At 34.4% G+C, this 13,678-nt stretch overlaps 1 non-coding gene across 2 annotated transcripts in view; it reads right to left on the bottom strand.

The window, feature by feature from the left end:
* Positions 1-2,080: 2,080 nt before the first annotated feature.
* LOC147830798 (uncharacterized) overlaps positions 2,081-13,678 on the bottom strand; it is a 44,338-nt gene continuing 32,740 nt past the window's right edge. The window contains exons 2-4 of one of the 2 annotated variants that reach the window (XR_015526202.1): positions 6,228-6,297; positions 3,727-3,869; positions 2,081-2,889 (exon numbers count right to left, since the gene is read on the bottom strand). This is a non-coding gene — a transcript (uncharacterized LOC147830798). Of the gene's footprint in view, positions 2,890-3,726; positions 3,870-6,227; positions 6,748-13,678 lie in introns of those variants that run through there. The other variant, XR_015526201.1, reaches the window with a different exon arrangement.

Raw genomic sequence — 13,678 nt, 5'->3', positions numbered from 1 at the left:
TGAGTAAGTAGTTTGTCACAAAGCCATACTTTTCTGTTACACACTCAAAATGTTCTTTCTTCACTAAAACGTAGTAGGCTATAAGTAGGCGAATTTGGACACAGCAGAGGAGACTGTAATGATATTAAATGAGCTCACAAAAACACAGAGCATTCAAACAGCCGGAAATGTCCTGAAATCACCATGAGAAATGATGAAATATCAGCAGGATAGTCTGTTTGAGGTCAGTATCAGAGGGATTAAATGACTTTATGATGAAACGAGAAGTTCATTTGAATCATTTGTGATGGCCGGCCATGTTTTCATCATTATCCACATGAATGAGTTTAGTTTGATGGCATCAAACTTGTTTAATATGTTTTGCTAATCTGCTTAGTGAATGCATGAAACTGTATTTGGAACAGCACTGATTTGATCAGAAGTGACTAATAAAACATTGTCATTGCAAGTGTCTTTTATTATTGGCTCACAATTCTGAGATATTATAGACAATAACTGTTTAACTCTGATGACCTGTTTTATTTAAAATAGACATTAAAATATGTGCACAAAATATTTCGGAAAAGCAAAAATAAATGAATGTTTCGAGCATTTATGTAATGTAATTTTGAGTGTCTTACACTCACCGGCCACTTTATTAGGTACACCTTACTAGTACGTACCATGTTGGACTTCCTTTTGCCTTCAGAACTGCCTTAATCCTTGGTGGCATAGATTCAACAAGGTACTGGAAATATTCCTCAGAGATTTTAGCCGATATTGACATTAAAGCATCATACAGTTGCTTAAGATTTGTTGGCTTCACATCCATGATGTGAATCTCCCGTTCCACCCCATTCCCAAAGGTGCTCTTTTGGATTGAGATCTGGTGACTGTGGAGGCTGTTCGAGTACAGTAAACACACTGTCATGTTCAAGTCTGGCAATTCTTTGACATTAACAAGGCATTTGCGCCCACAGAACTGCCACTCACAGCATATTTTCTCCTTTTTGGACCATTCTCTGTAAACACTATAGATGGTTGTGCGTGAAAATAGATCAGCAGCTTCTAAAATACTCAGACCAGCCTGTCTGGCAACCAAACACCAAGCCACGTTCAAGGTCAGTTAAATCACTTTTCTTCCTCCATTCTGATGCTCTGTGTGAACTGCAGTAGATCGTCTTGACCATGTCTACAGCTAAATGCATTGAGTTGCTGCCATGTGATTGGCTGATGAGAAATTTGCAGCAACAAGCAGTTGGACAGGTGTACTTAATAAATTGGCCAGTGAGTGTATATATATTATGTAAATATATTTGGTAAATTTCTACTATTTACTTATTTTAGACATTTTAGTAGCCTAATTAACTAAATATTACACTTTTAATGTAATAATATATTGCATATAATCTTAATTTGAATTAATTACAAAAATCGTAAAAGCTTTATTTTGATATAGTAGATTTTTTTTTATAATTTATTAATAATTTCATATTTTTTAGTTTCATTAAATTTTGATCATTTTATGTCTTCAATATTTATATTATTTTGTTGACTTGTTTTAATATATTAATAGATTTTTATTTTAGCTTCAGTAAAAACACCAAAGAAAGCAATATATTTTGAGTAAAACAAAAATACAAGACAAAAGAGCACCATAATAACAATACTACTACTTCTAATACTAGTAATAATAATAATAATAGTAATAATAATATGAAGAATAACAACAATACTACTACTAATGATAACAACAACAAGAATATTATTAACAACAACAACAATAACAATAATAATAATAATAATAATAATGATAACAACAATACTACTACTAATAATAATAACAAAAACAATACTAACAATATTAAGAATTATGATAATAATATTAATAATAATATTAATAACAATAGTAGTAAGAATAATAATAATAATTATTATTGTTATCTGTATTATTATTGTTGTTGTTGTTATTTACTAATTATTATTAATAATACTATTAATACTAATATCTGTTTTTTAATAAAAAAGTATGAATGAAAATGATAGGGTGTGTTATCTGTTTGTTTCTTTAAAATAATTGTTTGTGTTCTTGCATTTTCATAAAAGACATTTTATTATTTATTATATTATTTTGTAATATTGTTTATTGCACTATAATACATTTTTTGTTTGTTTCAGAAAAAAAAAACACCAAAGAAAATAAAAGCTTTTGAATAAAAGGTAAAATATTTGACAAAAAAGGCTCCAAAATAATTATTAATAATTCACAAAGTTTAAAAAAAAAATAATAAAAGTAATCAGGATAATACTCAAAGGTTTCGATTTTTCCCTTCTTCTTTAAAATAGTTTGTTTCCCACATGAGCCCTGATAAACCTACAGCATCAAAACCCAAATGACATGTTAAAAAGACATTTTGACTGCAAATAATATTTTGGGTATGGATATGATAGATATGAACATAATGTTCCAGGGAAAAAAATATTTTGTTGAGGCATAGAATGTGCCGAATGTAAACAGCACTAGAAAAAAAAAATCTCGAAACAAACTCATCTCAGGTGAAAAAGAAAACAGCTCCTCCATAACAGCTGTTAAGCCACCATTTCTCACATTTTCAGCAACGGTTCCGGCCTGAGATTGCACTCATTTCTCACACTCTATAAAACACACACACATACACACAAGCTAAAATGGTGAGCCACATGTGCGGCACACGCTGTGCCCAGTCCTTGTTCTCTTTGACAGAAAGGTCTTTTCCAGGTCGGACGTCCATGCATTGCTTGCTTCAAAGCGCTGGGTGCAAAGGGGACACCTGGTGCTCCTGACGCCCTGCCAAACGGCCCCAAATGAAGGGCTCAGCTGGTACAATGTCATGGGATTGTTTCGAGCAAGCCTGCTGTTCGGCCCACACGCTGAAACAAACACACACACGCTCATGTACATGATTCTCCTACAGGTACATCAGTGCTGCTACTCGCTCATCTATGAGCAACAAAAAAGGTTGTTATTATTACTTTATGTTCCTGTAAACGAGTCAAGAATGGTCAAGTTATAAATTTTGTGGGTTTTTTTTGTTGAGCATAAAAGAAAATATGTTGGAAACCGGTATCTATTAGCATCCATAACAAAAAAATATATACAATTGAAGTCAATGGCAATCGGTTTCCAATGATATTCAACATATCTTGTTTTGTGTTTTTAAACAGAAGAAGAAACTGGTTTGGAAAAGGAAAAGGGTAAGTAAATGGTGGACAAACTTACATTTTTGGGCAAACAATCTTTTTATTATGGTATCTGACAAATTTTTTGGCCAATCCGGGCTCATTCTGAAAAACTACCCCTGTATTCATTTCCAGAGAGTGCCAAATACATCCCAGGAGGTACTTTTTTTTTTTTTTTTTTTGCAGTTTTTGTTTTTACAAATTCACCAGAGGTCTCTGTGTACACTTTTTGAGATCTCAAATTTTTCTCGCAAGTCCCGTTTGCGCCTACTCTTCTTGTATACATCTTCTTGTAACATCGCTGTTGACTGACCCACCCTCCTTCTTCCCTAAACCCAACCAATAGTGTTTTCAAAAGCACAGATTGACCCACCCACCACCTTCCCTAAACAAAACCGACAGTTTTAAAAAGCAATCGTGAAAAAAAAAAACCCTTCCCTGATATTTACCACGTTTTCAGATTTTACCACATTTTCACTCTGTTATTTACTTGTTTATTTTATTTTTTTGTCTTCTGTTTTTGTCTACCTGCTTTCTGGAACTGTTCTTCACCAGACTCAAACCCAGTCCTCGTGATCAACTCCTCTCTGTGTCTCAATTCCGCCAATGTTCATGGCGAGCTACTGGACAAACTGGTAACAGCGGGAAAGCCATCCTTAGTAAGCGCCCAGCTGGCAAGTGAGAAAAAGAACGGCATCTCCATAAATGTATATAGGGCTACGTTTTCAGATTGAGCCTGTGTTGTTTGGGCAGCTCCTACAAGATGTTTACATGGATCCAAGGTAAAAATAAATACATTTATAAATGAATAAAGGACACTAAAATTAATAGTCATTGCAATATCTGTTAAAAAGCCTGCACTGTTGTGATTGATCAGATCTGCCCCAGTCAACAAATTGGTCAACAAATACAAGTGTGAGAATGAAACAGAAAATGAATCATTTTTCAGGTACATCACCTTTTATTTTTACAAAAAAATTGAAATAAAAAAGTCATTTCCTTGTGCAGTATTATTCTACTTCCTCTGTAAAAAAAAAAAAAAAAAAAACAAGAAAGACCAAGAAACAAAATGACTTGTACCGTTCAAGTGACTCAATTATGATTTTTTTTTCTCCTATGTGGAACAGATCGGATATGGCCCATGTACGTGTAAGCAGGAACAAATCACATGGATTCTGGTTTGCTCAAATCATATTCAGGCCGTGTTCATATGTGAAAATTTATCCGATATGAATCGAATCTGTGTTCTCATGTCAGCAGTGTAAGCGGGTAGATCGGGTTTTCACCTGTCAATCTTAGTCGCGCATCATTAAAAACTTTAGCGAATGACGTCAAGTCTGACACTTTCATTTGAGAACAGACTTCAGCAGAGTCCCAAACCCTAAATCTCATACACGAGGACTTAAACAGCTTTTATATTGTCATATAGCACAGGTATATAAGCATGTTAACGAGAGCAAGAGAGCGCAACATCTGCCACGTAATCAATATAAACTATTATAAAACTAGTGCATTCATCACGTGCATAAATCACGCTATGGACATTACATTAAGATGCCTAAAGATATAAAAAAAAAGCCTATATATCAAAAGAAGATAGACAATGAGAACTTTTCTGTCATAAACTACAGTAAAACAGCTTGTCAAAAGTTGCGAACAGATTACATACAGGAATAGAGAAAAGAGCACTCTTCAATTCTCAGCTGTTAGTCAGCGCCTGCTCTTTTTTTCCTGGTCATTGCGCCTTTGCTGTGTGCTGTGTAATTGCAGACGATCGGATACAAGTCACTTTTAAAAGGTGATGTAAGCAGGCCATCAAAATAATCAGATACAGTCACAAAATCGGAATTGACCATCAAGATCTGCAGTGTAAATGCAGCCTTAAAGTGTCCTTATTATGGAATTTAAAGTTTGTTTGTCTCCAACCACAGGTTTAAATACTTTGTGGATGGTTCAGGTAGGGAAGATATCCCAAATTTGTACTGTTGGTGTGCCTCAAGGAACAAGGTTTAGAAACACTGCTCTATATTACAGATCATTAAATTTGACGTTTAAAAAAAAATTGTCAATAAAAAGCATATTAAAATCTCTCTCTCTCTCTCTCTCTCTCTCTCTCTCTCTCTCTCTCTCTCTATATATATATATATATATTTATATATATATATATATATATATATATATATATATATATATATATATATATATATATATATATATATTTATAAAATCAAACACAGGCTCATTGTGAAAACATACCCCCATGTACATTTCTGGAGAGTGCAAATTATGTAGCCAGAGCTACATGCTGTATGTATGGTACAGGGCATTATGACACCACTGACGACTTCTGTTTCTTTTTGCACCACTAGCTGACCGCTTAACTCTGTGTGGATGGCAATTCTGCTGTTACCAGTTTTCCCAGTCGCTCACCACATACCTCCCAGACTTCTAGAGTTGACCACGACAACAGGATTCGAATAAGGCGAAGAACAGTTTCAGAAAGCCAGTAAAACAAAAACAAAAGGCAAAAACTAAACAAGTAAATAAAAGGGTGAGAATGTGGTAAGATTTGAAAAAGGGGGAAAAAATCAGGCAGCTGAGATCTGAAAAAGTGTACACAGCAGCCTCTTGTGGATTTGTGAAAACAAAAACTAAAAAGAAAACGTGTATCCTGGGCTGTTTTGGGCTTTCCAGAAATGTATACAGGGGTACATATCAATAATGAGCTTGGGTTGATATGTTCACATCCATCAAAAAAAAAATTAAATAAAAAAAAATCTCTAAATAGGCATTGTTGTTTCTGAGGCCTGAGTTTTTCACTCAGTGACAATGATGAAAATTACCACCACCCCCCCACCCCCGCTGTAACAAAATGGCTTCTATTGTTTTATGAAGCTTATTTGATGGCATTTTATGCATCTAAATAGACATAAATAAAGCATTTTGACTCACGCAGCCTGCATAATTTGACAGAATTGCTGCTTGATTGGAAATGACTCAAAAATATACTGTTCTCAAGTGATACTTACCTTGATGTTTCTTTTCTTCACGCATCGCATGCCTCACATTTCCTCTCCAGCTCTTCGGTGACACCGCTGTCTCCTCGGTAAACAAACAAATGATGAAGTCAGGCTAAAAAAGTTTGTAAGAAAACAGTCATCGTGACAATGAAAGCTAGAAGTTAGAGCTCCAACCCAGAAAATAAAATCATCACTCAATTGTTGTGGATTAAAAGTAATAACCCAGCATTCTTTTGCTTTTAAATAATGTCAAATAGATGTCTAATAGACGCCTCAACATAGTCGTCTTGCCTAAAACAAGGCTAAATTTTGGCTGTCAGTAAAAATCAAATAGACGTCGAAGAATAGGCTAGACTAGTCATCAAATAAACAGAAATTAATGTCTACACATATAAAGTCTGTCTAATCTGTCTATTGACGACTAGTTTTGGGTTATTTTTAGATGTATATTAGATTTTCACTGACAGCCCAAGTTTATCCTTGTTTTTACTTGTTAATTTTGTGTTGCCTTTGTGGTTTTTTCACTCTCAAGGTGTAGGTAAGCATTGATGTGCATTTTGCAAATCACCACAGACCACAGTCTCAGCTAAAAACCTAATTGATTGATCTACTGAAGAAGCAAAAAAGTAATCTACTGTACATATCTGTTTTTTAAATAACTTATATTTTAAAAACGTATATTTTACATTTCTATTTCTGTTAAGTAAACCATTTTACAGTGTTAACAAAGAGTGTAATCAATCGATTAAACTACATTGGAAGTTTGAGGTCATAAAGGTTTTTTTTTTGCAGCAGCATTATGCAAAATGTATGCAGCAGCATTGATTTACAACAAAATGTAAATACTATAGGATAGCAAAACACAAAAAGTGAAGCAAACGATGCCAAACATTGAGAAAATGCATCATTTCTGGCTGCAAATCTATTTTTAAAAAAGTTCCGTAAAATCTTGGAGGGACTGTAGAGTTGTCACAATACTGGAATCTGGTACCAATCGATACAAAAAAAATTTGTAAAAACTTCCATCCACTAACATTTGTGCGCTGTTAAGCACGTTCTTAAACAGTGCTGATCTGCCATTGTGTTTGCGTGCTCAACAGAAATGACTGTGATTGGTCGTGAAGATCATCAGTTCACCAAACTCAACGCTGTTTACCACAGATACAGGGACACGTTTTAAAACCATTTCTGCAGTGGTTTGATTGTGTTAAAGTTGTAAAAGTTAACCTAAAAAACAATAGACTTCTCAAAAAATGATATATACGATAGATAGATAGATAGATAGATAGATAGATAGATAGATAGATAGATAGATAGATAGATAGATAGATAGATAGATAGATAGATTGATTGATTGATTGATTGATTGATTGATTGATTGATTGATTGATTGATTGATTGATTGATTGATTGATTGATTGATTGATAGATAGATAGATAGATAGATAGATAGATAGATAGATAGATAGATAGATAGATAGATAGATAGATAGATAGATAGATAGATAGATAGATAGATAGATAGATAGATAGATAGATAGATAGATAGATAGATAGATAGATATATTTTAACACATTATAATAAAAACATGTGAACTGTGTGTTGAACTGAACCTAAACTGGCACACTCAGAAGAATCATAATATTAATATTAAATCATAAAAAAGGGGTAAACTTTAAAGTTTTCGGAACTGAATATTTACAAAAAAACGATTGCTTGGGTTGTTTGTTTGTTTGTTTGTTTTTAATGACAGAAACTCCAGATTCTCCTTATCATTCCTCTTCTAGAATGGCTAACATCCTTGAGCTTCAAAAGCTAATCGCTAGCTCTCAGAAAAAGAAGGACAAATATCAGCAAGTCCTCCAGCAGGTTCTTTCTCCCTCTCACTCATTAACCAGATAGAAAGAAGATACAGAGAAAGAAATTAAGCTCACATAAAGCATTATTAATGGCAAAAATAAACAGAAAACACTCATTTGTGTATGATGACACATTTGAGCTCAGATTGTTATTAGTAATTATAAGCTATTCCTGTCATATACGAATATCTAAAGTTCTTCACGGAGTCGTTCTTAGTTCCTCTTCGACTTCAAAGCATTAAAAGCACAAGGTCACTTTTAAAGTTCTCCGAACTGAATATTTGCCAACAAACGATTGCTTTGTTTTTTTTTTTAGTTTTGTTTTGTTTTATGACAGAAACTCTAGAATCTCCTTATCGTTCCTCTTCCAGAATGGCTAACATCCTGGAGCTTCAAAAGCTAATCTCTCAGAAAAAGAAGGACAAATATCAACAAGTCCTCCAGCAGGTTCTTCCTCCCTCTCTCTCATTAACCAGACAGATAGAAGATACAGAGGAGAAAAAAAAAAACGGATAATTCTCATTCCAAGCAAACAACCACATATCCCTGACTTTTAATTAAAAACGCCATCGCAATTAGACACGCCGGTTTAAAGGGAAAAGCAGAAAAATAAATAAAAAACAGAGAAAAGTTCAGAGTTGCAAAGCAGATCAGGCAGGGCTCCAGGAGAATAAAGCTCTAGACTTGCTCAAATATGATCACAAATCGGCTTATATGTTTTCTCCGAAACATGCAAGGATATACAAAAGGGGGGGTAGTAGCGGGAAAAGCTGAAAGTCATTCTTCTGATGACGAAGGACGATGGGAGATTGGGGTCAGAGGGAAAAGAGGCGACTGTTGCGTTCACCACAAATGAGATCAATTAATCACCAGTTAATGGGGGCTCGGCTCGTTTATCTGTCTGTTCCATTGCATTTCATTAAGAAGCAAAAAAAAAAGAAAATGCGCAAATGAGCGCGTGCTTATTTTGACCCTGATAAGGCGCCTGGTGTCACTGGAAAACAATATTTGTGTCTGGCCTTTTCAAGGAAGCTTATTAAAGCCTAACATCACCTTAATGAACAGTAATATTAACGCCTGCAGGATTACTCAGCGTTATCAGATGCTCTAATCTGAGTTATGAACTTGACTCTTATGCGGACGATTGAGCAATGAGGATGTTTTGTAAATGGTGCGGTGTGTGTATTTGTTTTGCATGATTGCTTATGGGCTAATCATTAAACTGACTTATTGCATGGTATAGTGTACAGAGTTTTTTTTAATAAACTACTGCATGCCGTGAATATAATTGCATGATACCTTTTTTGTTATGGATAGATTTGTTTTTATTATGATTTGTCAACACGATCTTATGGAAATTTGTAACTTTTTGATTTATGGCCCATTTCTGAGTGGTACCGTACGGAAATGTACGGGTCGGTACAGGTCACCTTTATCAAGCTTGCATTTTCACTGGCGAAAGGGTACCAATGGTTCACCAGCACATGTAACCTCTTGTTACTAAGTAATTTCATCATTCCAAGTTCATAATAGACCAAAAGGTGAGGATAATAGTTAAACATGGCAGTTTATGTTTTAGGTTGCTGAAAAAATAATTTGGTTCGTTGTTTTGTCGGGTTTCTCCTTTGTTTTTTCCACTCGTCCACAAGTTTTTTTCCACACGTTTTTCAATTTCTGAAAGGATCTGATATCAGAAGCACTTTAATAATCACCTAAATGCCATTGTCATCAGCTCAAGAAATTTATTTTTTCAAATATAGACACGCAATTGTGAGCTCCCTCGAAAAAGTGCTCGCACTTTATGGCTTTGTGAAGAACAAGGCACACTGTAGATTCTGCTCTTATTCTTGGCTTTGTGGCTGTTCCTCAAGGCGACGACAAGGTTTGTTTAAGCTCGGATTGACCATGGCTCGTTATTATGTGTACATTATTATGGTGTAATGTCTCTGCTGTGTATTTAAAAATGGCGCTTCCTTTGTTTTCATTCTCCTGTCTTGTGCACAAGCTAATGACTTATCTCTGTAAACCAATAGCCTTTAGCTGCGCATCTTGCTGCACCTTTTGGTACCCTTTTGTTGCGATAGGTACCTTTCAAAAGGGTGCCCAAAAAGTGGTAAGGTACGGTTTGCTTTTTTTGTACCTTTTGGCGGTGGAAACTGCCATAAAAGCGTACCGAACTGTATTTTACCACTCAATGGAAATGGACCATTAGTGGCTTATTCATATGAATTTGTACAGTCTCATTCGTACTATTTAGTACTATTTGCTCATTTCCCAATGGCGGTTGGGTTTAGGGGCGGAGTTGGGTGCCTTTTTAAAATCGTACATTTTGAACTAACCACTAAAATGACAAAATGTAAAATAGTTACGTTTCCTTGTGAGATCAGGCTACATTTCTGTATTCAAATGTATTCATGTGTTTCTTTTTTTGTCATTTAATGGTGCAACCATGGAATTTGAGAAGGCAAAAATGTAGTTAAGTATCAATATTTTTATTGTTCGCCAATTTTAGTCAAACCATAGTTTGGTGTACTCATGCAAAAAGTGTCAAAGAAATTAATTGTATACATTTAGGATATAAACATTATTGTGTTTTTGGTCAGATTTGTTTTATTAATACTTTTTTTTAAATGACATGATTTAATGATATTAATAATAATTACATAACATTTTTATTAATTAATTAATTTATTTGTTTATTAATTAATTAATTAATTTATTTATTTATTTTTGAATTAAGTTTTTAAATTGGAAACAATTTACAATTTTTCATTTTACAATTTTTCAGTTCATCCTGCTGTGGCGACCCCAGATTATTAAAGGGACTAAGCTGAGAAGAGAGTAAATGAATGAATTATATATCAATCTTTTATTTTACATCACTCCCTAGAAAGCTGTAATTTGTAAAAAAAATTCAAAGAAAACACTTTTTTATTAATAATTAAATCATGAACAACCATGTTGCTAACTTCTTAAATTAGCAAAATCGAGAAGAAATCCACCAAATCATTTATGTCACAGAACAAAATGTGATTTGAAATGTAATGCAAATGGGTGGAATGGTGGCTCAGTGGTTAGCACTGTTGCCTCACAGCAAGAAGGTCGCTGGTTTAAGTCCTGGCTGGGTCAGTTAGCATTTCTGTGTGGAGTTTGCATGTCCGTGGGGTTGCTCCGGTTTCCCCAACAGTCCAAAGGCATGCGCTATTAGTGAATTGGATAAACTAAAATGGCCATAGTGTGTGTGTGTGTGTGTGTGTAAGAGTGTATGGGTGTTTCCCAGTACTGGGTTGCAGCTGGAAGGGCATCCGCTGTAGACAAAAGTTGATGAAACAGCACATGATGTTCTACTGCAGCGGTTCCCAACAGTGGGGTGCGGCCCACAAGGGGGCCTCAGTGAGCTTTGTGGGGGGTCGCGTCATATTTAAAAAAAATCTTAGCAGTGGACAATTAGGAGAATGATCATGTTGCCATAGTTCATTTTATCCTCTTGCTCAGTGGTCCTCAACCACCGGTCCATGGATCAATTGGTACCAGGCTGCACAAGAAATCATTATTTCTGTTTTATTATTATCTGAGTCTAAACGATCTTTTATTTTGAAAAGTCTTTTATTTTGAAAGCACCCAAATTTAACCCAAGCACTTAAGCACCCAAATTTAACCCAAAAGCAGCAAAATGAGTAAGAAACAGACGTCTTTAGAAAGTTTCTTTGCTAAGGGGAAAATGCCCAGTGAACGACCCGCGACCAGCCAAGGAATAGATCCGCAACCCATTTGTCAACAAATCAGGTGAATCCAGCATGGCTGTGTAAAAAGGTCAACTGATGGAGATTGCAAATGGCGACGGCCTTTTAGGGGCCATTCGCATATCGCATATTTCTAGAGTTTGCACAGTTTTGTTGTTTCCAATGGTGTGACGAGCTCGCACCAATGAACCCTAGGCCGCGAGCGCACCGCAAGTCACGTGACAAGAATTGACCGATGAGCTTCAGCTTGTATGGAATATTCAAATTTCGTAAGACTAATTTTCTCAGACAAACACAGAACACACAAACACTGCAGTCCTTTGTACTTTTCTTCATAAATAAAATTTGTATCAGAGAGTGACAGCAATGTTTTGTCAGTTTGTCATCCTCTGAGAAAACAGTCAATGATCGAAAAATTGTCAAGCGTTGACCGGTGTGTGGTGATAAACAGGTTGAGGACCACTGCCCTATACTGACCAAAAATGGACACATTTGTAATCTGTTCTCCACAAAAAAGTCTCACTGATTCGCCTCACAGCAATACTCACACTAATTGATAGAGTATAACAAATAACATGCAAGTAATAAATTGTAATAGCCTATATTATTTTTTCCCATATACATCAGTCTATTATTTGTGCATAAACACATCTAGATATAGTAATAAACATACAGTTTGTTTGAAAACAACATTTTTAGTCATCATTACTGCAAACTTATATAAGCGATTATATTATTAAATGTGGAGGGGGCCTTACAATATTTTCCGGGGAAAAAGGGGGTCTCAGGCAAAAAAAAAGTTGGGAACCACTGTTCTACTGTACATAATGTTTTTTTGGGGTTTTTTAATTCAACTGTATAGGATTAGTGTACTTACAGAAACCAGAAAATAAAGCATCATTTTACTCTGCTAAAGACAAAGAAATAGCAAGTTCAGTGTTTTATTTATTTATTTTATTCTTTGCGTTTTTCTCACTGTGATCTGGCCTCCTCCAACCCAAGGTAATTGGTTTTCAGGAGTGGCGGCCATGTGGAGATGAAAAACAATCCGTAAAACTCTTAACAGATGCTGTAATTACCTGAGTAGAAATGCTTCAGTAAGCTGCACTCTTCTACTTTCTGTCTTTCTTTATGCCTCTGAGGCTTCCTATTGTCTCGTATTGTCTTGCCAGCTTTACTCTTTTTTACTGTAAAAATTAATTAATAAATAAATGAATAAATGCTTAGTTCCACACAATCAGTGTTGGTACAACATGAAGGAATTAGGTTAACTTATTAGTGTTTATGCATTTAAGTTTCCCTCTAACTAACTCAAGAATTGTTATGTTTTAATTGATTTTAAATAAGTAGTTTGAACAAAGAAATGCCATTTTTGGAGTATTAACAAAACTAGACACTAGTTTTATGTGGACTCACAGAGTAAAAAAAAAATCAACGTTTTTATTGTTTATTGTATTATGCACTAAACAAATGTTCCTTTCTTTCTTTCCTTCTGTCTTTCTTTTTTCTTTCTTTCTTCATGTGTTTATTTATTTATGTATTGATTGATAGGTTGATTGTAAAAAAAAAAATCTACCCTTCTTTCTGTTTTGATTTATTTATTTATTAATTGTAAAAAAAATCTTTCTTTCTTTGTTTCTTTGTTTCTTTCTTTCTTTCTTTCTTTCTTTACTAATTAGTTGTAAAAAAACATCCTTTTTTCTGAATTAAAAATATATATATTTCTTTATTGATATATTATAAATAAATAAACATATTTCTGTTTTTCTTTCTTTCATTGACTGGTTGTAAACAAAACTTCCTCACTTTGATCCTCACTTGATTTATTGTAAAAATTAGTTATTTTTGAAACAATCC

The sequence above is a fragment of the Danio rerio genome, chromosome 25, assembly GCF_052040795.2.
Source record: "Danio rerio strain M-AB ecotype USA chromosome 25, GRCz13ab, whole genome shotgun sequence".
NCBI lineage: Eukaryota > Metazoa > Chordata > Actinopteri > Cypriniformes > Danionidae > Danio > Danio rerio.
Note: the sequence above shows the minus strand (reverse complement) of the source record. Positions and strands in the feature narration are given on the sequence as shown.